This window comes from Schistocerca serialis, chromosome 3 (genome assembly GCF_023864345.2).
Source record: "Schistocerca serialis cubense isolate TAMUIC-IGC-003099 chromosome 3, iqSchSeri2.2, whole genome shotgun sequence".
NCBI classification, from domain to species: Eukaryota; Metazoa; Arthropoda; class Insecta; order Orthoptera; family Acrididae; genus Schistocerca; species Schistocerca serialis.
Genome location: NC_064640.1, coordinates 578,462,051 through 578,485,086, shown reverse-complemented (window position 1 = coordinate 578,485,086; position 23,036 = coordinate 578,462,051). Strand labels below are relative to the sequence as shown.

The window sequence follows — 23,036 nt, the reverse complement described above, 5'->3', positions numbered from 1 at the left end:
ATATGGTGGGTTCTTTAATTATTAATTTTAAATAGAAGGCTTTCTGTAACATTCAGTCCCAAATTATTTCATATTATCTCCTGTTCATTGTGTATCAAGTAGTATTTGGAACAACAGCTCATGTAACACATTTAAAATACATAATTTTGTAGTACAACACATAGTTGATAAGCTGATATATTTAATTTCAATATTAATTTTTCATTATACTGCTGATTTTTCTGCTTGATTTTTGTATATTAATGAACCATGAACCATGAACCATGGACCTTGCCATTTGTGGGGAGCCTTGCGTGCCTCAACGATACAGATAGCCGTACCGTAGGTGCAACCACAATGGAGGGGTATCTGTTGAGAGGCCAGACAAACGTGTGGTTCCTGAAGAGGGGCAGCAGCCTTTTCAGTAGTTGCATGGGCAATAGTCTGGATGATTGACTGATCTGGCCTTGTAACACTAACCAAAACGGCCTTGCTGTTGTGGTACTGCGAACAACTGAAAGCAAGGGGAAACTACAGCCGTAATTTTTCCCGAGGGCATGTAGCTTTACTGTATGGTTAAATGATGATGGCGTCTTCTTGGGTAAAATATTCCGGAGGTAAAATAGTCCCCCATCGGGATCTCCGGGCGGGGACTACTCAAGAGGATGTCATTATCAGGAGAAAGAAAACTGGCATTCTACGGATCGGAGCATGGAATGTCAGATCCCTTAATCGGACAGGAGGGTTAGAAAATTTAAAAAGGGAAATGGATAGGTTAAAATTAGATATAGTGGGAATTAGTGAAGTTCAGTGGCAGGAGGAACAAGACTTCTGGTCAGGTGAATACAGGGTTATAAATACAAAATCAAATAGGGGTAATGCAGGAGTAGGTTTAATAATGAATAAAAAAATAGGAGTATGGGTAAGCTACTACAAACAGCATAGTGAACGCATTATTGTGGCCAAGATAGACACGAAGCCCACGTCTACTACAGTTGTACAAGTTTATATGCCAACTAGCTCTGCAGATGATGATGATGAAATATATGATGAGATAAAAGAAATTATTCAGGTAGTGAAGGGAGACGAAAATTTAATAGTCATGGGTGACTGGAATTCGACAGTAGGAAAAGGGAGAGAAGGAAACATAGTAGGTGAATATGGATCGGGGCTACGAAATGAAAGAGAAAGCCGTCTGGTAGAATTTTGCACAGAGCATAACTTAATCATAGCTAACACTTGGTTCAAGAATCATAAAAGAAGGTTGTATACATGGAAGAATCCTGGAGATACTAAAAGGTATCGGATAGATTATATAATGGTAAGACAGAGATTTGGGAACCGTGGACTCTGACCACAATCTGTTGGTTATGAACTGTAGATTAAAACTGAAGGAATTGCAAAAAGGTGGGAATTTAAGGAGATGGGACCTGGATAAACTGACTAAACCAGAGGTTGTACAGAGTTTCAGGGACAGCATAGGGGAACAATTGACAGGAATGGGGGAAAGAAATACAGTAGAAGACGAATGGGTAGCTCTGAGGGATGAAGTAGTGAAGGCAGCAGAGGATCAAGTAGGTAAAAAGACGAGGGCTAGTAGAAATCCTTGGGTAACAGAAGAAATACTGAATTTAATTGATGAAAGGAGAAAATACGGAAATGCAGTAAATGAAGCAGGCAAAAAGGAATACAAACGTCTCAAAAATGAGATCGACAGGAACTGCAAAATTGCTAAGCAGGCATGGCTAGAGGACAAATGTAAGGATGTAGAGGCTTATCTCACTAGGGGTAAGATAGATACAGCCTACAGGAAAATTAAAGAGACCTTTGGAGAAAAGAGAGCCACTTGTATGAATATCAAGAGCTCAGATGGAAACACAGTTCTAAGCAAAGAGGGGAAAGCAGAAAGGTGGAAGGAGTATAAAGAGGGTCTATACAAGGGCGATGTACTTGAGGACAATATTATGGAAATGGAAGAGGATGTAGATGAAGATGAAATGGGAGATATGATACTGCGTGAAGAGTTTGACACAGCACTGAAAGACCTGAGTCGAAACAAGGCCCTGGGAGTAGACAACATTCCATTAGAACTACTGACGGCCTTGGGAGAGCCAGTCCTGACAAAACTCTACCATCTGGTGAGCAAGATGTATGAGACAGGCGAAGTACCCTCAGACTTCAAGAAGAATATAATAATTCCAATCCCAAAGAAAGCAGGTGTTGACAGATGTGAAAATTACCGAACTATCAGTTTAATAGGTCACAGCTGCAAAATACTAATGCGAGTTATTTACAGATGAATGGAAAAACTGGTAGAAGCAGACCTCGGGGTCTGCAAGCAGTAAAGGAAACAAAAGAAAAATTTGGAGTAGGTATTAAAATTCATGGAGAAGAAATAAAAACTTTGAGGTTCGCCGATGACATTGTAATTCTGTCAGAGACAGCAAAGGACTTGGAAGAGCAGTTGAACAGAATGGACAGTGTCTTGAAAGGAGGATATAAGATGAACATCAACAAAAGCAAAATGAGGATAATGGAATGTAGTCAAATTAAGTTTGGTGATGCTGAGGGAATTAGATTAGGAAATGAGACACTCAAAGTAGTAAAGGAGTTTTGCTATTTGGGGAGCAAAATAACTGATGATGGTCGAAGTAGAGAGGATATAAAATGTAGACTGGCAATGGCAAGGAAAGCGTTTCTGAAGAAGAGAAATTTGTTAACATCTGGTATAGATTTATGTGTCAGGAAGTCATTTCTGAAAGTGTTTGTATGGAATGTAGCCATGTATGGAAGTGAAACATGGACAATAAATAGTTTGGACAAGAAGAGAATAGAAGCTTTCAAAATGTGGTGCTACAGAAGAATGTTGAAGATTAGGTGGGTAGATCACGTAACTAATGAGGAGGTATTGAATAGGATTGGGGAGAATAGAAGTTTGTGGCACAACTTGACTAGAAGAAGGGATCAGTTGGTAGGACATGTCCTGAGGCATCAAGGGATCACAAATTTAGCATTGGAGGGCAGTGTGGATGGTAAAAATCATAGAGGGAGACCAAGGGGTGAATACACTTAGCAGATTCAGAAGGATGTAGGTTGCAGTAGGTACTGGGAGACGAAGGAACTTGCACAGGATAGATTAGCATGGAGAGCTGCATCAAATCAGTCTCAGGTCTGAAGACCACAACAACAACAACAACAACAACAACAACAACAATTAAATGATGCAGAATGGTGACATATTTTTAGCATATGCTGTTATATTGGAGATAGTTACAGTTTCTTTCAATCTTGGATATTTTGGGAGGATGTCGTGGCTTTAGAAATTGTATGTGGCTTCTCACAAATGAAACTTCTGGTGAAAATGATTCATTTCATACAGTCAGTTGCAAGGCATCATACATCTATTTTTGACCTAGTTTTCGTATCAGCTTAGGCACTTGGTGCTTCATGAGACGAGTCTGAATATAGCCTCCTGGTAAAAGTCCTGTAGGGCATGTTCAGCCATGTTGTCACCAAGTGTTTCACCTCCATGTCTGAAGTGGACTGTTTGCCTCCTAGGTGCTCCTTAAATTGAGGAAAAAGATGAAAGTCACTTGGAGTGAGGTCCTGGCTGTAGGAAGTGTGGTTGATGATGGTCCAACAAAACTGCTTCAACAGCATGGTGGTCATTTTAGTTATATGAGGTCACATGTGTCATACCTTTTCAGTTTGTCACATTTTGCTTCTCATTTTTCAGTTTACAACATTCATTTTATCAATAGTCCACAGGTGACTTGGTCATCTTGGAAGTCAGACATAATGTAATCATTGTTTCTGATTTGCAAGGTAGAATCTGGCTGTGGGACACAGATCTGCCTTGCACAATAAAGGAGGAAAAGTGTCGGTACATTCCAGAAAATGTGGTTATAAAATTTCCCGGTGATATATTTTTCCAATTATTTTCTAGTTTCAAACATGAATTTTAAGTGTGTTTGCTGTAAGGTGGTGGTGTGAAACATATTCTGCTCCTACTGCATTTCGAAAGCTTCAACATATTGACAGCCTTGGCCAAACTGAGCAAACTACTTTTAGAAATGAAGATAAACTTCCCATAGATTTTGATTCATTATCACATTTTTTCCCACTCTGTGTCATCAGAATAATGTATAATTAAAAAAAAAATGATGAGGAAAATTAGACACACAAATTATCATGTAGTTAGTGTACAAAGGCAGAAAGTTCTACAAAGATGCCTACTATGAGATAATTCAAGTCCTCAGGTTGCATGTTTCAACTCATATTGATTATACAGTATACATCTATGTTTTAATGGTTGTGGTACTCAAATCTATGCTACAGGTCATTGGAAAAGGCAGAGATGGGTTATGCATCTGGAGTTGTTTTAAACCTGATGGAAGCCTATTTTAACTAACAATATGTGGTTTATATGAACAATTTGTATAAATATGTAGCTCTGTTAAAATTGTGGTTCATTTGTAAAACCAATGTGTGCATTTGTGGAATATTACACAACAGACAAAGTAACTGAAAATCATTAGTTGCTAACAAACTAAAGAAAGGTCAGATGGCATGGGGGAAAATGCTTAACTAGTTGTTTTCAAGAGGAGAGACAGAAGGTTAGTCCTCATTATATTAAATACCTATCACACTGACGTGGTCATTGTTCTTAACTGAAATAACAAAGTTCACATAAAACCCAGTATTGTCATAGACTACAATAATGACATCTCAAGTGTTGATTAGTTGAATCAAATTCTCTACCATTATTCAGCTAGATGAAAAACTATTAGATGAGAGAAAAAGTTCGACATCCTTTGAGGGATATCGTGCCAAATTCTGTCCAATTGCTGCATTACATCATCAAAATCCCGAGCTGGTTAGAACACCATGCCTATAATGCTCCAAATGTTTGCAATAGTGGAGGGATTTAGTAACGTAGCTGGCCAAGGTAGGATATGGCAAGCATCATTAGTAGAAACTCTCGCCATGTGCAGGTAGACATTTTCTTGCTGAAATGTAAGCCCAAGATGGCAAGGGCAACAAAACAGGGCATAGAATATTGTCGATGTACCGCTGTGCTGTAAGAGTGCCACAGATGAGAACCAAAGGGGTCCTGCTATGAAATAAAATAGCACCATCACTCCTGGTTGTCAGCTGTATAGTGGACGACTGGTAGGTTAGTATCCCACTGCTGTCTGGGGTGTCTCCAGACATGTTTTTTTGGCCATTGGAGCTCAGTTCAAAGTGAGACTCATCACTGAAGACAACTCTACTCCAGTCAAAGAGATTCCAGGCCCTAATGATGAGCAGATACATCTCGAGAGATGTCTTGGATAACAGTGGGATACCAACCTTACTGCCACCCACCATATGGCCTGTCAACCAGGGGTGATGGTCTGGGCTGCCATTTCATTTTATAGCAGGGCCCCTTTTGCTGTCAATTATGGCACCCTTACAGCACAGCAGTATGTCGACAATATTTTACACCCTTTATTGTTACCCTTAAAGGCAAGCCATCCAGGACTTACATTTTGGCAAGATAATGCCTGCCTGCACATGGCAAGAATTTTTACTGCTTGTGTTCATGCTTGTCAAACCATAAATTGCCCAGCAGGGTCACTGAATCTCTCCCCAACTGAAAATGTTTGGAGCATTAGGGACAAGGTCCTCCAACCAGCTCAGGATTTTGATGATGTAACTTGCCAATTGCACATAATTTGGCACAATATCTCTCAGGAGGACTTTAAATAATTCTGTAAATCAATTCCAAGCTGAATAACTGCTTGCATAAGGGCCAGAGATGGACCAACTCATTATTGACATGCGCAGTTTGTTACACTCTTGATCTGGAATAAACTGTCCCTTTTTTTCTGAAACTATAATGATTTGTTCATCAGTACTTGTATGTCACATCTACTAATTTCTGCACTATTTGGATAATTCCTTCGTGGTCCATCATTTGTTTTTCTTTTCTTTTATTTTTTCTTAGAGTAAATTCCTACAAAATTAACATCATTCTCCAATTAAAATAACTGCAAGTTGTTTTCTGTCTTCAGTATCTCAGAGGGAAATGTATTTAGCAGTTACTAAGAAATGGGATACCACTTGAACAGAGGAAAACTAAGATAGAAAGTAGCTTTCAGTACTTAAAGGACATTTCTGCTACTGAGAAGACAGCATGACCAACAAAGCCGTATGTTGTGCACACTTGACAGAAGGAACATTGTCCTTTCAATACTGGACTATGGGTACTTCGTTTATGCATCTGCATGTCCTCCCCCCTTATGCTGCCTCAATATTATCCACCATCGTGGCACCCGTTTGGCCTCACGCTTTTTACACTAGCCCGGTTGAGAGTCTGTTTGCAGATGCTGCCAAACTACCACTATCCTGCTGCCGTGACTCTCTTCTCAGCAGATATTTGTGCCGTTTGTCTGCCATGTGGGGCCACCCATCCTATGCCTCCTTCTTCGATCACTCCTTTGATCGCCAGAATGGGGTGCATCCCTCTTCTCTGTTACCTCCTGGAGTTCGCTTTCAGCTCTTGCTCCAGCAGCTTAACTTCACGCTACCTGCCACTTTCCCCAGAGTTCAATATTGGCCTTCATTCTCTTCCTAAGGATACTACTCCAGCCTTGCTCTATCACCTTCAGTTTCACGACTCCGCATGGAATTTTGTGATTGTGCTGTTGCGTACACTAATGGCTCTCGGACTGTCCATGGTGTCGGGTGTGCCTCCGTCGTTGGTGCTGATGTTTTTCGGCATCAGCCTCTGGGACACTGCTCAGTATTTACAGTGGAGCTCTTCACCCTGTATCAGGCAATGCAGTACATCTGGTGACAGAGGCTTTTCAATTGCGTCATCTGCTCTGACTCTCTCAGCGCGCTTGAAAGCCTGTGTATGCTGCACACCATCCATCCCTTAGTGCAGAGGGTTCAGCAAAGCTTTCGCCTGCTCACTCATGATGGAACCATTGTGATGTTTATGTGGGTTCCTGTTCAAGTAGGTCTGACAGGAAATGGGGCCACTGATGCTGCTGCCATGGCTGCAGTCCTCGTACCACAGATCCCTAGTTCTTATATTCCCTCCAATAATCTCTGTGTTGCCATCTGTCAGCAGGTGGTGTGACTTCGGCATCACCACTGGTCCTTCTTTCATGGGAACAAGCTCTGGGCTATTAAGCCTCTCCCAGTGGCTTGGACGACCTCTTTTCAGCACTTTGCTGTGAGGAGATCATTTTAAGTATATTGTGTATTGTGCACTGTCTCTTTAGCCATCGCCATTTATTAAGTTGTCTCCCTCACCACTTTGTGCCCAACTTTTGACTGTCCACCATATCCTGATGGCATGCCCATTTTTAACCACTTATTTTCCTGTTCCTGTTTGTGTTTGCCATCTGAGTTATCACATGTATTATCAAACAATGTGTGGGCTCCAGAATGAGATTTTCACTCTGCAGCGGAGTGGGCACTGATACGAAACTTCCTGGCAGGTTAAAACTGTGTGCCGGACCGAGACTCGAACTCGGGACCTTTGCCTTTCACGGGCAAGTGCTCTACCAACTGAGCTACCCAAGCACGACTCGTGCCCCGTCCTCACAGCTTTACTTCTGCCAGTACCTCATCTCCTACCTTCGAAACTTAACAGAAGCTGTGCTGTGAACCATGCAGAACTAGCACTCCTGAAAGAAGGGATATTGTGGAGACATGGCTTAGCCACAGCCTGGGGGATGTTTCCAGAATGAGATTTTCACTCTGCAGCAGAGTGGGCGCTGATATGAAACTTCCTGGCAGATTAAAACTGTGTGCCGGACCGAGACTCGAACTCAAGTTTGAGTCTCGGTCCGGCACACAGTTTTAATCTGCCAGGAAGTTTCAATGTGTGGGTTGTCGACCGTGTTTTACTTTTTATCTGTTGTAACATTATGGTGAAGGTCATTTAATTTTTAGTTCTGGACCTCTGTTTCTCTATGGCATATTTTATAGGCCTTTCTCCATGTCCCTGTTTTTAGCTGTGTTGTCTTCCATTGTTTGGGATTGACATGTAGTTGTTTTTAATTGCTCTCTTTGTCTTTGTGTTCTACAGTTTTGACATGGGCGCATATGACCCTAGTTGTTTTTGTGCCCTAAAACAAAACAATACAAAACAAACAAACAAACTTGCACATAGTATCAAAGCAGTGAGATGCTTCATAGATGGTCTGAAAAATATTGAATGCAAATTATTTGCCTTGTCGCAGTGATGAGGAGTTTTTAACCTGCCATATATAGAAAATTATTTGCACATATTTAAAATTGGGGTTGGGGAGAGGGGAGTGACAGAGTATCTTGGAATGCTGTATGCTGTATGAAATTTACTTCTTTAAAATTATTTAGAGCAGTTGATGAGACATCAGACTCTCCTGACAGTGAAAAGGTCTGACCTTTTGATTCAGTGAATATGGAGATAGTAATTGGTGACTGCAGGGCTATTACAGCATTATTTATCATTGGTATTAAGAAATGTGGAGGGATATTTCTGTTTAACATTTGTGATAGGAAAACATTTGGAAACTACCTGAGCTGTTGGCAGCAAATGTTCAGTTCTGTTGAAGAAAAAACTTTAGAGGCTCAGTGGCAGAAATTCAGATGTATTGTAGGCCATGTGCTAGATAAGTTGATGATGTGGAAGACAATAAGAAATTGGAAGGACCCACTGTGGGTCAATAGTAATATTATGAAGCTACTTTAAAATTAGAGACAGAGCTGCATAGCAGGCTGAAAGAAAGCAGAGTCCTTGATACAAAACAAAAGCACAACAAAGTCAAAACAAGTGTAAAGACAGCAAAAGGAGAAAGATGTTCAATGAATTCAAAAGTAAGATATTACCTGCTGAACCATCAAAATATTCTAAAATTTCTGGTCCTAATAAAATAAGCCAGTGGAAAAAAGCCATCTGTGCAAATGCTCATTGAACATGATGGTACTGAACTGGAAGAGCGTAAAAGGGAGGCTAGAATACTAAACTCTGTTTTCCAAAACTGCTGCAAATAAGATTACACAGTGTATCATATGTCCAAAGCAGTGAATGTAAAACTGATACGTACAAAAATAACTGAGCACATAGTTTGAAAAACAGCTCAAATAAACAGGTAGAGGAGAGGTGAGAGGATGAGATGGGGTGCCTGCTAGAATCTATAGTGAATGTAACTGTCTCCTCTTTTGGCATCAGTTTACTGTAGGCGCACTTAAACAACAGAGCAAGCATTTTAATTGTAAAAGTTGCTAGTCATTCTGGTCTAGAAGCTGGGTCATCAAACTAATGTGCAGAACTTAGTCACCAATTTCTAGCATAATTATGGAACATGCATTATTGTGTGTACATACAACAGATTTTCTGGATTTGACCTTAAAGAACTGTGGAAGGTCTAGGTCATACTTCAATTTATTGACACATTTTAATACATCATCATCATCATCATTTTCAGAACATAGCTGTGGTAAAAAGAAAAAGAAGGAATTACAATACAAAATGCTACAGACAGTTATATGCACAGTGGTCAGCCATTGCATCAATACTTAAAAAGAAATAAAGGTAGAAATAAAGGTATGAGCCATACAGCAGTGGGAACTTAACATTTTGGGAAACAACTCATACATATTTAAAGTCTAGTATCAAACTTAACATTCATGAAGACCAGTAGTGATGGGGGAAAGAACTGCTGGTAACAGAAGGTGCTGGCAACTAACACAGTGCATAAATGACAATTGTAATACGTAACCAGTAGAAGATCATACACTGAACATCAATTATGTACTATACAACCTAAAAACCACAGAAGAATCATGCAGGCTCGTATTTAAAAAAAAATTGTATGATGCACAGAATAAAAATGCATAATATAAGGAAATATACAGATTTCATGTGAACTGTGAACTGTCCATTATAATTATCTGGGCTGTTATGCCGTGGTCGGTTGATGAATTTTGTCTCAATTCCCAACGTTTCGTCTCCGACTGCGGGAGACATCTTCAAGGGGGTCCGTAGGTCGATGGAAGGTCCAACACACCCACTGGCTCGCTACTGGGTGTGTTGGGCCTTCCATCGACCCACGGACCCCCTTGAAGATGTCTCCCGCAGTCAGAGACGAAACGTTGGGAATTGAGACAAAATTCATCAACCGACCACGGCATAACAGCCCGGATAATTATAATGGACATGATATTTCCGGCCATAAAAGTCTACATTTTGGAACTGTGAACTGCTACAATTATTAAACATAGAGAAATTATCAATCAAGATGTAAATTGCAACAGTGTGCAAGATATGAAATACAGTAATGATATGACTTTAGTTCATAAATGTTCATGCTGTGAGCATAGAATTTGACATAGCTTCATACAAATTACAGTGTAGGCATAGAAATAAACTAGTTTCAAAACCAATTACAATTGCCTACATTGTAATTGGTTTCGAAACTATTTTATTTCTGTGTCTTCATTGTAATTTGTATGAAGCTATGTCACATTCTATGCACACATTTTAAATGTTCAAGTGTAAGTCATATCATTTCTCTATTTTATATCTTGCACATTGTTGTCATTTACATCTTGATTGATACATGCTCTGTTTAATAATTGTAGCAGCTAACCGTCTGCATGAAATCTATATATTTCCTTATATATTTTTATTTTGTGCGTGGTTTCTTTGTGGTTTGCAAATCATTTATTACATAAACAGTGTTCAGTGTATGGTCTCCTGTTGTTTACATTAAATTTCAAGATAGTCATTTATGCACTGTAAGTTACCATCTGGCGATGGCTGTTGTTTTCCTCACCACTACTGGTTTCTATGTACATTCAGTTTGGCACTAGGATTGATATATGAGGGCATGCTGAAAAGTAATGCCTCTGACTTTTTTAGTCTGTTTTCAGTCTCGGTAAAGGTATTAAATGTCATGCATATTATCTGGTTGACTTTCTCGTTTCTGCCTCTAGAGGGCTCTGAATTGTAGCATGTAACATGACAGTGTTTAATGTAACTAAGTCAGTGCATAAGAAACAGCACACAGAAAATGAGTGTCTAACTGTAGAGAAATGCCTCCCATTGAAATCCATGGAAGAAGGAAAGCTGTGTATGGTGATGGTCATTTCAATATCAGTAATGTGAGATGTCTGCAACAATCTGAAGCCTTAATTTCACTTTCATTGATTATCCTCCATGCAGTCCCAGCTTTGCCCCATCCAGCTTTCATCTGTTTCCAAAACTTAAAGAACATCTTGGAGGATTTCACGATGTTAGTGCAGAAAACAGTGCAAGCAAAGGTGAGGTTGTGACTCTATCAGCAAAGTCAAGCAATGTATTGTGATGGTATTGGCTAAGTGGTCTCTTGTTGGGAGAAACATGTTTGTCACCAAGATGACTATGTTGAGAAATAAAGATGCAGACATGATGAATAAAGATGCAGAATGTTAATACAGTATGTTTTATTTAAAAAACTTCGAGTATTCACACAAAAAATTCAGAGGCATTACTTTTCAGTGCACACTCATACATATGAGCTATTTTCAATAAGTTATCTGCCCACTGCTGTGTGGCTTATTCTTGTATATCTCTGTAAGTACTGATGCAACAGCTGACCCTCATGCATGTAATGTTTCATATTTTAATCTTTTTTTTTTTTTTTTTTTTTTTTTTTTTAACACAGTCAGGTTCTGATGATGATGTATTGAAAGGCATCAGTAAATTAAATTATAACCAAGACATCCCACAATTCATTAAGTGTCAATTCTGGATGGTCACCTCCCTCATAGACGGAGAGATTTGTCTGTCAAGTGAAGGATAGTCTGGAGACTGAAAAACACCTATGAAGGAATCAACACAGTTTCTGTAAGGACTGATCAAGTAAAACCAAATCGCTTTGTTCATTCATGAATTCCAGAAGATAGTAAGTCACAGAGCTCAACATCATATTTCTCAACTTCCAGAAAACCTTTGGTTCAGCTGCATACTGTCACTTAGTTAACAAAATACACACATACCTGGATAGATATGGGACTGGATAGGAAACTTTTGTTTCAACAAAAACCCTTAGACTGTTCTTAATGGAAAGGTACACTCAGAAACAAAGGCAGTTGCTGATGTATCACAAAGTAGTATGATACGGCCACTGCTTTCCGTGAAATATATAAATAAACTGGTAAGTGAAGTATGTAGCCCCATGAGGCTGTTCATAGATGATGCAGTTGTGTTCAGGAAAGAGTGTGCTTTCATAAATTTTTACAACATGCAGAGGGACTGGCTAATGTTCAGCAACTAGTACAAATGTTGACATATAACATAAATAAATGTGATGTAATGTATGTAGGCAGCTGGCTGGATGAAACTTTTTTTGACTATGAGATCAGTCATCAATCACTGGAATTGGATACATCCTTAAAGTATGTATGAAGAAGTGATAAGTGACAGATAAAAATCTTAGGATTGACAAGATATTGGACACAAGACCTTTGGATTTTTAGTATGACATGTTACCTCTGAACCACTGAGCCTGTCAATCTATTGCACTTAAAAGTTGTGTCCAACATGTTATGTGCCTCCTAAACTGAAATTAGAAATTCCTTTTCCTTATACAAAATATTCTAGGTGGAATGCTGGTGGACCCAAATGTGTACAACTTCAGAACCCTGTCCAAAACCTACTCCAGATCCCCATGAGAAACCAACAAAAAATAGTGTAACTTAGCTGTCTAATAGTTTTAAAATGCAAGGAAGACCAATTGCTTTTTATTAAAAGATATTGAATGATGATATGTAAAAAAGGTTTCAGAAATCTTTAAGTCAGAAGTATCTCTCTAGATATCAAGACTTAACAAAGTGACACGTGTATGGTATGGAAAACAGGGTCCAGAAATTAACCAGTGTTAGTATAATAAGTTTTTCAGTTCAGTTTTTATACTGTTCAGTTGAATCCAAGTCTCTCTCCTCTTACCCCCTACCCCCAATTACTTATATCTGTATGTGATGGCATAACTCGTAATTAATGAACTGTCAGTGTTGTGACAATGTGATTAGTAATTTTGGCACAAGTGGACTGAAAAAATCGAGGGTTCATCTAGTTTTCCTAATGCACTCGAGCCACATTTTGGGATGACTTATTCATTGGGGCTGTGGCAGCTCCCTTTTTCTGTTCTTCCATATCAAAGTCAGTTATTTGTTTGGAATGATATTACTGTTAATGGGAAGTTAAATGCTAACAGAGCAAAGACTACACCTTTTCTTTCTATGGTATAGCATTCTGTGTAGCTGATGGTAATTAAGGCAGAGAGACACACATCTTAGCAGTACAACCTTGCAGTCTAGGGAATTATTACATCTGCAAATACATGGAAGTGTTTCTGTAAATTTGGTAATGCAGTACATTTTTGTGTGCAGATATAAGGGTGCTGTGTGTTCTTTTTTTGTGCTATGCTGTGGAAGGGAAACATAGCATCCATTTAATAGCCATAAAGCATTGATTATTAGTCAAGAATGTTATTAAACAGTGATAAATACATAAATGAAGTATTAACAAAAATAGTAATAACTGGTTACTGTGTAAATTAGACACTACATTGTAGTGTAACAAAGCTTAGCTGTTACCTGATACGGACCGTCTCATTAAGTAAACTTTGAGGTGGTAAAATTACTTTTAGTGCATCACCTGTAGTTTGGGGAGGGGAGCCAGTGTTAACCAAGAGCATGTCAAAAATGAATTAGGTCTGGGAAAAATACCTTACTTCCTGTAGGTGCTTTTCTGTGTTTCCAGTTAGCTAAATTATGGTGTGGTTCCCTCTTACTCCCTGAAGCCCAAGTTTTAAGGCCATGAAAACATTAGTAAGCAGAAAATTTCACAAGTAATGTACGACATGGATTATCCCATTCATAATTAGTCATTGTAAGTGTTAGTTTCACAAAAGTTATCGTATTTATTCTAACAAAGCAGTATAGGATGAAAATATGCAGAAAACATGGCCCCTCCCCCCTCTCTGCCCTCCATCTCTCCCCCCTCTCTGCCCTCCATCTCTCCCCCCTCTCTGCCCTCCATCTCTCCCCCCTCTCTGCCCTCCATCTCTCCCCCCTCTCTGCCCTCCATCTCTCCCCCCTCTCTGCCCTCCATCTCTCCCCCCTCTCTGCCCTCCATCTCTCCCCCCTCTCTGCCCTCCATCTCTCCCCCCTCTCTGCCCTCCATCTCTCCCCCCTCTCTGCCCTCCATCTCTCCCCCCTCTCTGCCCTCCATCTCTCCCCCCTCTCTGCCCTCCATCTCTCCCCCCTCTCTGCCCTCCATCTCTCCCCCCTCTCTGCCCTCCATCTCTCCCCCCTCTCTGCCCTCCATCTCTCCCCCCTCTCTGCCCCCCATCTCTCCCCCCTCTCTGCCCCCCATCTCCCCCCTCTCTGCCCCCCCATCTCCCCCCTCTCTGCCCCCCCATCTCCCCCCCATCTCCCCCCTCTCTGCCCCCCCCATCTCCCCCCCATCTCCCCCCTCTCTGCCCCCCCATCTCCCCCCTCTCTGCCCCCCATCTCCCCCCTCTCTGCCCCCCCATCTCCCCCCTCTCTGCCCCCCCATCTCCCCCTCTCTGCCCCCCATCTCCCCCTCTCTGCCCCCCCATTTCCCCCCTCTCTGCCCCCCATCTCCCCCCCATCTCCCCCCTCTCTGCCCCCCATCTCCCCCATCTCTGCCCCCCCCCATCTCCCCCATCTCTGCCCCCCCATTTCCCCCCTCTCTGCCCCCCATCTCCCCCCCATCTCCCCCCTCTCTGCCCCCCATCTCCCCCCCATCTCCCCCATCTCTGCCCCCCCATCTCCCCCATCTCTGCCCCCCCCATTTCCCCCCTCTCTGCCCCCCCTCGCCCCCCATCTCCACCCATCTCCCCCCATCTCCCCCCATCTCCCCCCATCTCCCCCCATCTCCCCCCATCTCCCCCCACCTCTCCCTCCATCTCGCCCCCCCTCTCGCCCCCCCTCTCTCTCTCTCGCCCCCCCTCTCTCTCTCTCGCCCCCCCTCTCTCTCTCTCTCGCCCCCCCTCTCTCTCTCTCTCGCCCCCCCTCTCTCTCTCTCTCGCCCCCCCTCTCTCTCTCTCTCGCCCCCCCTCTCTCTCTCTCTCGCCCCCCCTCTCTCTCTCTCGCCCTCTCTCCCTTCGTCTCACTCTTCCTCTTTCCCACCTTTTTTGGTGCACCTGTGACTGGTTTTGCTCAGTAGGAATCTGTCAGCTATTCCTATGATGTTATGCCTAATGAGTAAATGCAACCACAATTCAAAAGGAAGAATACAGTGTATGCTACCCCTCTCCAAATCATGAAATTTTTTTATATTTAATGGTTTGTGTGTTGTATTTATAAATTGGTGATAGGGAAACAGCCCAGCATTTTCCTAGACAGGTGTGGGGAAACTAAACTACTACTACTACCTCAGGAGGGGTGGTGTACTTCACAAAACCTATGCAACACAATTCTGTATATCCTGTCTCTAGCCGTGGCAATTTGAGGGATGTCAGTTGTGATAGTGAGGACCTGTATTAATACTAGACCTCTACAGCAGGGAACTAGCTATCGTTACACCAACTGTTATGAGATATACTACACACAATTAAATGTTTCCTGCCTGGCAAATGTCAAATCTATACAGTTTGTATCAGTGCCATCAAAACTAATAACTAACATTTTATCATGACACAATGCACTGATAAACAGCAAAATATATAAATGTATATATTTTCAGAAGTTAATTTACTGTAGGACAATAATGCACAATTCTATAAAGTTATTGTAATACAATCATGTTAAATAACTGACTGTGTAAATTAATGTTGCTTACCGGCATATTTATACAAATATATTTGTATGACACACAGCTGTAAAATAAGCAATTGCCAATCTCTGTACTGTAAAAATTGGCACTATTGCACAAAATACATGCTACAGTAACTTGGAATTTTAGTTCTAAGTTCCAGAATGAATGATACACATTTGCAATTTGTAGAATCCTTTAATTATTGGGCTCCTGAAGAGGAGATGATTGAATTTTCCTAAACAGGTGTGCGGAAACTTTACTGTATTACTACCTGAGCAAGGGTTGTGTACCTTAGTAATGCCGAACAATGAGATTACTTGGAACACATCCATCTCCTCACTGTTCACAAAACATATTACATTCACTAACATTGCTCAAGTAACTTTGATTCAAATCACCAAGGTCGTTGGGTTGCATCTTCAACAAGTCATTAAAACACTGTGGGCTTGATTCCAATTGCCACTTAAAGTTCAGCTAAAAATAATCAGCAATGGTGGCTGAAGACATCAAATACAATTATTCACCCTCACGCCAATGGCCTTATGAAAGAAGATGGGAGAGTGGCCAGAGGTTAGGGGCACCTCTTGAACTTTGGGTGGATAACTGCCCCTTACAGGCAGAAGAACTGGCAGTGTCCAACAGATGATAATACAGATGATAACGGAAACCACTGCATTAAAGACACATAATGTGTATCCACAGGACATGAGGCCTGTAATTGAAAAAGTGTCATAAAGATATCTCCATAGACAGAGGATTCCATATTAGTTCCCATTTAAGACCTCTGACAGGGCAGTTCCAAGGAAGAGTGACCTTGAGAACAAGACTGAATAGTTGACTAAACTGTAACAATCTAAGAGTCAGAGCATAAAATGTTAGAAGTTTGAATGTGGTACAGAAGGTAGAAAATCTGTAAGGATAATGCAAAGGCTCAGTCTAAACATATTAAGGATGAGTGAAATGAAATTGAAAGAAGATAATGATTTATGGTCAGATGAATATGGGGTAACAACAACATCTACAGGAGCAGGACTCATCACGAATAGGAAGGTATGGCAGAAAGTGAGCTATTGTGAACAGCTCAGTGATAGGATTCGTGATGGTATTAACCGTGCTTTCCTCTTTGGATTGGAGGAGATTGTCTCTGGTTTCAGGTGGCTAGCTTTACTGGTAAAGACTGCAGGTTTTTTGTGTGAGATGAAGGCAAAGTTCACCATCTACAGCATCACTGACAGCACCAGTTTGCAGAACTTTGATACAGAGCTGAGTGGAGGGTATGAATCATAGGCTCAGAAGGTTATGTGACTGTGTACACTACAGATTCCTCTAGTTGTGCCACAGGCTGCTGTGATAATCAGTCCTGCTTTATACGTCACAGGTCCACTATACACAGGGGGTGGCTACACAGCCAGTGGGGTGTGTGTGTGTACTGGACTGGGTTATTTTTAGGTTAGTGTGTCTCTGGAAATTAAAAAAGGATAGTATTCTGAAAAGGCATGGGTGAAACATGGGACAATGGTTGATCTAGGACCCAAAGGTATTACAGTAGTAAACTGTAGTAGCTGTGTTGAGAGAGAACAAGAGCTCCAGGAGCTAATGGCAAGCACTGAAGCACAAATTGTCATCGGTACTGAAAGCTGGTAAAGCCAGAGAAGAGTTCACCCAAAATTTTTACCAAGGACCTAATGGCGTTCAGAAAGGATGGATTAAGTGCTGGGGTGTTTGTTTGGTGTTAAAAGTAGTATATCTTGTAGCGAAATTTAAGAAGATAGTTCCTATGAGTTACTCTGGATTAGTCGACAGCCAGAATAAATTAACATTTGGTTCCTTTTACCGATCCCCTGACTTTAATACGGTTACTGAACAGTTCAAAGAAGACTTGAGTCTCATTTCAAATAGGTACCTCACTTGTACAATTACACTTGGTGGTGACTTAAATCTACCCTCAATATGTTGGCAAAAACACATGTTTAAAGTCGGTGGTAGGTGTGAAACGTCATCTGAAATCGTACTAAATGTTTTCTCTGTAAATTATTTTGAACAGTTAGTGCAGGAGCCCACTTGAAGTGTAAATGGTTGCATAAACATACTTGTCATATTACAAACAAATGATCCTGAGCAAATAGCGAGCATCATTATGGATACAGGGATTTGTGACCACAAGGTGGTTGTAGGGAGACTGAATACCATAACATCCAAACCTACCAAAAATAAACTCAAAAGGTATCTATTTAAAAAAGCAGATAGTGTAGACCAGATGTGGCTAAAAATCAAAGAAATTGTATTTACAGCAATGGAGAGGTTTACATCAAATAAATTAATAATAGATGGAACTCATTCCCCGTGGTACACAAAACATGTCAGAATACTGTTGCAGAAGCAATGGAAAAATACATGCCAATTTTAAAAGAAAGGAAAATGGCAAGATTTCCAGTGTTCTATTGATGCTCAAAACTTAGTGCGGGCTCCTTGTGATGTGCATTTAATAGTTTCCACAATGAAACTCTGTCCCAAAATCTGGCAGAAAGTCTTAACAGACCATGGTCATATGTAAAGTACACCAGTGGCAAGCCACAAGCTATACCTTCATGGTGATACGGCAGTGGTAATCTTTAAGACTATAGTGCCACTAAAGCAGAGTTACTAAACATGACTATCCAAAATTCTTTCGTCAAAGACAAAATAGTAAATATTCCAGAATTTGAATCAAGAACAGCTGTCAACAGGAGTAATTTAGAAGAAGGTAGCTGTAGAGCAGTGAAGCAGCCTAAATCACTTGATAAAAGCAGGTCCATGGGTCCAGATGATATATCAGTTGAATTCCTTTCACAGTATGCTGATATAATAGCTCTGTACTAAACAATAATATCAACCAATAAGTCAACAAAAGGTCCTTACCTAAAGACAGAAAGTTGCACAAGTCACACTTAACACCTAAGAAAGGCAGTAGGAGTAACCCAATGAATTATAGATCCATATTGCTGACATTGATTTGCAGTAGGATTTTGGAACACATACTCTGTTCAAACAGTACCTTGAGGAAAATGATATGTTAAAACACAGTCAGTACGCCAGAAAATATCATTCTTATGAAACACAATTAGCTTTTTGTTCTCACAAAGTGATCAGTATTATGGATGGTGGATCTCAGATTGGTTCCATATTTCTAGATTTCCAAAAGGCCTTTGATATTGTTCACCACAAGAGGCTTCTAATGAAATAGTGTGCCTATGGAGTATTGTCACAATTGTGCAAATGGATTCATGGTTTCCTGCCAGATAGGTCACAGTTCAAGGAAACTAATGGAAAGTTATTAATGAAAATGGATGTCATATCTGGCATTCCCCAAGGAAGTGTATCTGTTGATACACACATCAAAAAAAGCTTTGCATCACCTCTGTTCAGAGAGTTCTGGAACCCGCACAGAAAATTGTAATAGACATCAGCATGAACATGATTTCCGCCCTATTTATTGCTCATGAAAACCACCCATTGCATGTTGTACCGCCATACAGCGAGACCTTCATAGGTGGTGGTCCTGACTGCTGTATACACTGGTACCTTTAATACCCAGTAGCATGTCCTCTTGCATTGATGCATGCCTGTATATGTCGTGGCATACTATCCACAAGTTCATGAAGGCACCATTGGTCCAGAATGTCCCACTCCTCAATGGTGATTCGACGTAGATCTCTCGGAGTGGTTGGTGCACCAGGTAATCCATAAACAGCTCTTTTCAATCTATCCTAGGAATATTCAAAGGGTTCATGTCTGGAGAATATGCTGGTCACTCTGGTTGAGGGATGTTGTTATCCTGAAGGAAGTCATTCACAAGAAGTGCACAATGGAAGCGTGAATTGTCGTCCATGAAGACAAATGCCTTGCCAATATGCTGTTGATATGGTTGCAATATTGGTCAGAGGATGGAATTCACATATCATACAGCTGTTAACAGCGACTTCCATAACCACCAGTGGCATATGTCAGCCCCACATAATGCCACCCCAAAACATCAGGGAACCTCCACCTTGGTGCACTCATTGGGCAGTGTGTATAAGGTGTTCAGCCTGACCAGGTTGGAGGCATATGCGACACTCATCCGTGAAGAGAATGTGATGCCAACCCTAAGCAGTCCACTTGGCATGTTGTTGGGCCCATCTGTACTGCACTGCATGGTGCCATGGTTGCAAAGATGGACCTAGTCATGGACGTGGAGTGAAGTTGCGAATAATGCAGCCTATTGCAAGCAGTTTGAGTCATAACAGAAAGTCCTGTGGCTGCACAAACAGCGTTATTCAACATGGTGGCATTGCTGTCAGGGTTCCTTCGAGCCATAATCCATAGGTAGTGGTCATCCACTGCAGTAGTAGCCCTTGGGTGGCCTGAGCGAGGCATGTCATGAACAGTTCCTGTCCGAACAGCATCGTTTTGGTTTACTCAGAGATGCTTGGACACTTCCCTCATTGAGAGCCCATCCTGGCACAAAGGAACAATGCGGACATGATCAAACCTTGGTGTTGGCCGTCTAGGCATGGTTGAACTATTGACAACATGAGCCATGTACCTCCTTCCTTGTGCAATGACTGGAACTGATTGGCTGTCAGTCCCCCTCCGTCTAATAGGTGGTGCTCATGCATGGTTGTTTACATCTTTGGATGGGTTTAGTGATATCTCTGAACAGTCAAAGGGATTGTGCCTATGGTACAAAATGCACAGTCAATCTTCAGGAGTTCTGGGAACTGGGGTGATGCAAAACTTTTTTTGATGTGTGAATTATATATGTATTGACGATTTAGGAGACAATCTGAACAGCCATCCTCAATTATTTGCAGATGATGCTGTCATTTCCGATCAAAGAGTCATCAGAAGATCAAAAACAATTGCAAAACGATTTAGATAAGATATCTGTATCATGCAAAAAGTGACAGTTGATCCTAAATAGGAGTACTGAAAGGAATTTAGTTTACTCGATAAATCAGACAGATCTAAAGGCTGCCAATCAAACAATATATGCAGGAATGGTTGTTGTTGTTGTTGTGGTCTTCAGTCCTGAGACTGGTTTGATGCAACTCTCCATGCTACTCTATCCTGTGCAAGCTTCTTCATCTCCCAGTACCTACTGCAATCTACAGCCTTCTGAATCTGTTTAGTGTATTCATCTCTTGGTCTCCCTCTATGATTTTTACCCTCCACGCTGCCCTCCAATACTAAATTGGTGATCCCTTGATGCCTCAGAACATGTCCTACCAACCGATCCCTTCTTCTGGTCAAGTTGTGCCACAAGCTCCTCTTCTCCCCAATTCTATTCAATACCTCCTCATTAGTTATGTGATCTACCCATCTAATCTTCAGCATTCTTCTGTAGCACCACATTTCGAAAGCTTCTATTCTCTTCTTATCCAAACTATTTATCGTCCATGTTTCACTTCCATACATGGCTACACTCCATACAAATACTTTCAGAAATGACTTCCTGACATGAAATGCAGGAATTACAATTACAAAAAACTTAAACTGGAATGATCACAAAGATAATCTTGTGGGAAAGGAAAATCAAAGACTGTATTTTATTGGCAGAACACTTAGAAGATACAACAGGACTACTAAAGAGATGCTTGCCTGTCCTCTGCTAGAGTACTTTCAAGATAGTATTGATGGAGGTCATTTAGAGACTTCACAGAAGGGCAGCTTGTTTTGTATTATTGTGAAATAGGGGGGGGGGGGGGAATTAGAATAGATATGATGTAAGAGTTGGGGTGGCAATAATTAAAACAAAGGTGTTTTTCATTACAGCAAGATCTTTTCATGAAATTTCAATTTCCAACATTCTCCTTTGAATGTAGATTATGAGGTTATGGGTGGCAGATCAGGCAGGTCTTGCAACTCAGTCTTCCACAGATATATGATTCTAGTGGCAAGGGGTTGTGAGTTGGCATGTCATAGGGATGGACTAAGATGTTGTGTAAGTTGCCTGGGTTGCAGACCATTACTTAGGTGCAGTGGGAAGGATCTTGGGTAATCATGTAAACATATCTGTTGTGAAGTAAATGAAGTATGATCCTGATATAAATCAGACAGATTTTAGTAGAATTAGTGGTTGACTGAGGGACAAAATTCATACAAAAGTCAGTCAATATTCTGATTGCATTGATATATTTATTTAACTTCAATTTTCATGCTTTTAGGACTCATTAGCTAAATTAAATTTTGTTAAGTATATGTTGTGCTTGCCCCACTGTATTACCATAACCATCATTACAGTCAAGGTCACTGATACAGATACACAATTTTTCTGCTCTGTGTTTGAAATGATTGTGTATGTAGTTTCCCACAAATTTGTAATTTTGGTCTTTCATAGACTTTCACTTCTTAATATTCATGCATCACTGCCATTATCTGATTCACATCGTGCTATACACAATTCAGCATATGCCAAATACTAGTTGTTTAAGCACAAATTATTATAGTACGTTTTATTTAGTTGTGACATTAGTACCTTCACTTTCCATTGGTTAATATGTCACACTTGAATAAATTTGAAATTTATTGTTAATGAGTGTTAAACTTACAATCATGTCCTCTTGCTAGACTATCAGACCATGAGTGGATTCAATACAAGCCTGGCTCACTTCACTGCCCTACAGGCTAGTGATCTGTATAAACAGGACATGAGAAACAGATACAGAACACCCTTGAAGGTTCTGCTTAAACAGTTTCAGAATGTTAAACTGATCATTTTGTTTCATCATCTTTATCAGTAAACTTCCATCATTAGCCCCTTTTGAAGACCTTGGCATCTGTTCCATATAATGTTAATCAGAACTAAATTTACAGTCAAAATTGAAGTATATAGTTAGATAGTATTCATTTTCAAGCATAATTCCTGAATTAATTGAGCATTTCAAAATACAACCAACTGTATTTGAAAGCAGGACATTGCCTTGCCACACAAAGAAAGGGGGAGGACACCTTTGTTGTGGATTGACACGAGAGCCAACCCACTATGAGAGGAAGCCAAAAGGCACGCGTTTTAGCTCACGCAGGCTGGCGTTAGGTCTGGAACAGGACAAGAAAGTTAGACTTTATCAAAAAAGGACATAGCTGTTGGAATACTTAACTTTAATCCATAATTGGTGAACATCGCTCTTGACGGTACATGTTTTACAGCATCAATAGTAACTGGTAATGGCGCTCTGCTAGGTCGTAGCAAATGACGTAGCTGAAGGCTATGCTAACTATCGTCTCGGCA

General features: G+C 40.8%; 1 protein-coding gene and 1 non-coding gene across 5 annotated transcripts in view; one reads left to right on the top strand and one right to left on the bottom strand.

The window, feature by feature from the left end:
- The window catches only part of LOC126470469 (syntaxin-binding protein 5), a 1,027,167-nt gene that overhangs the window by 717,992 nt on the left and 286,139 nt on the right, over window positions 1-23,036 (top strand). The window lies entirely within an intron of this gene.
- Window positions 7,484-7,558, bottom strand: Trnas-uga (transfer RNA serine (anticodon UGA)). Its single transcript has one exon. It is a non-coding gene; the product is annotated as a tRNA-Ser (tRNA).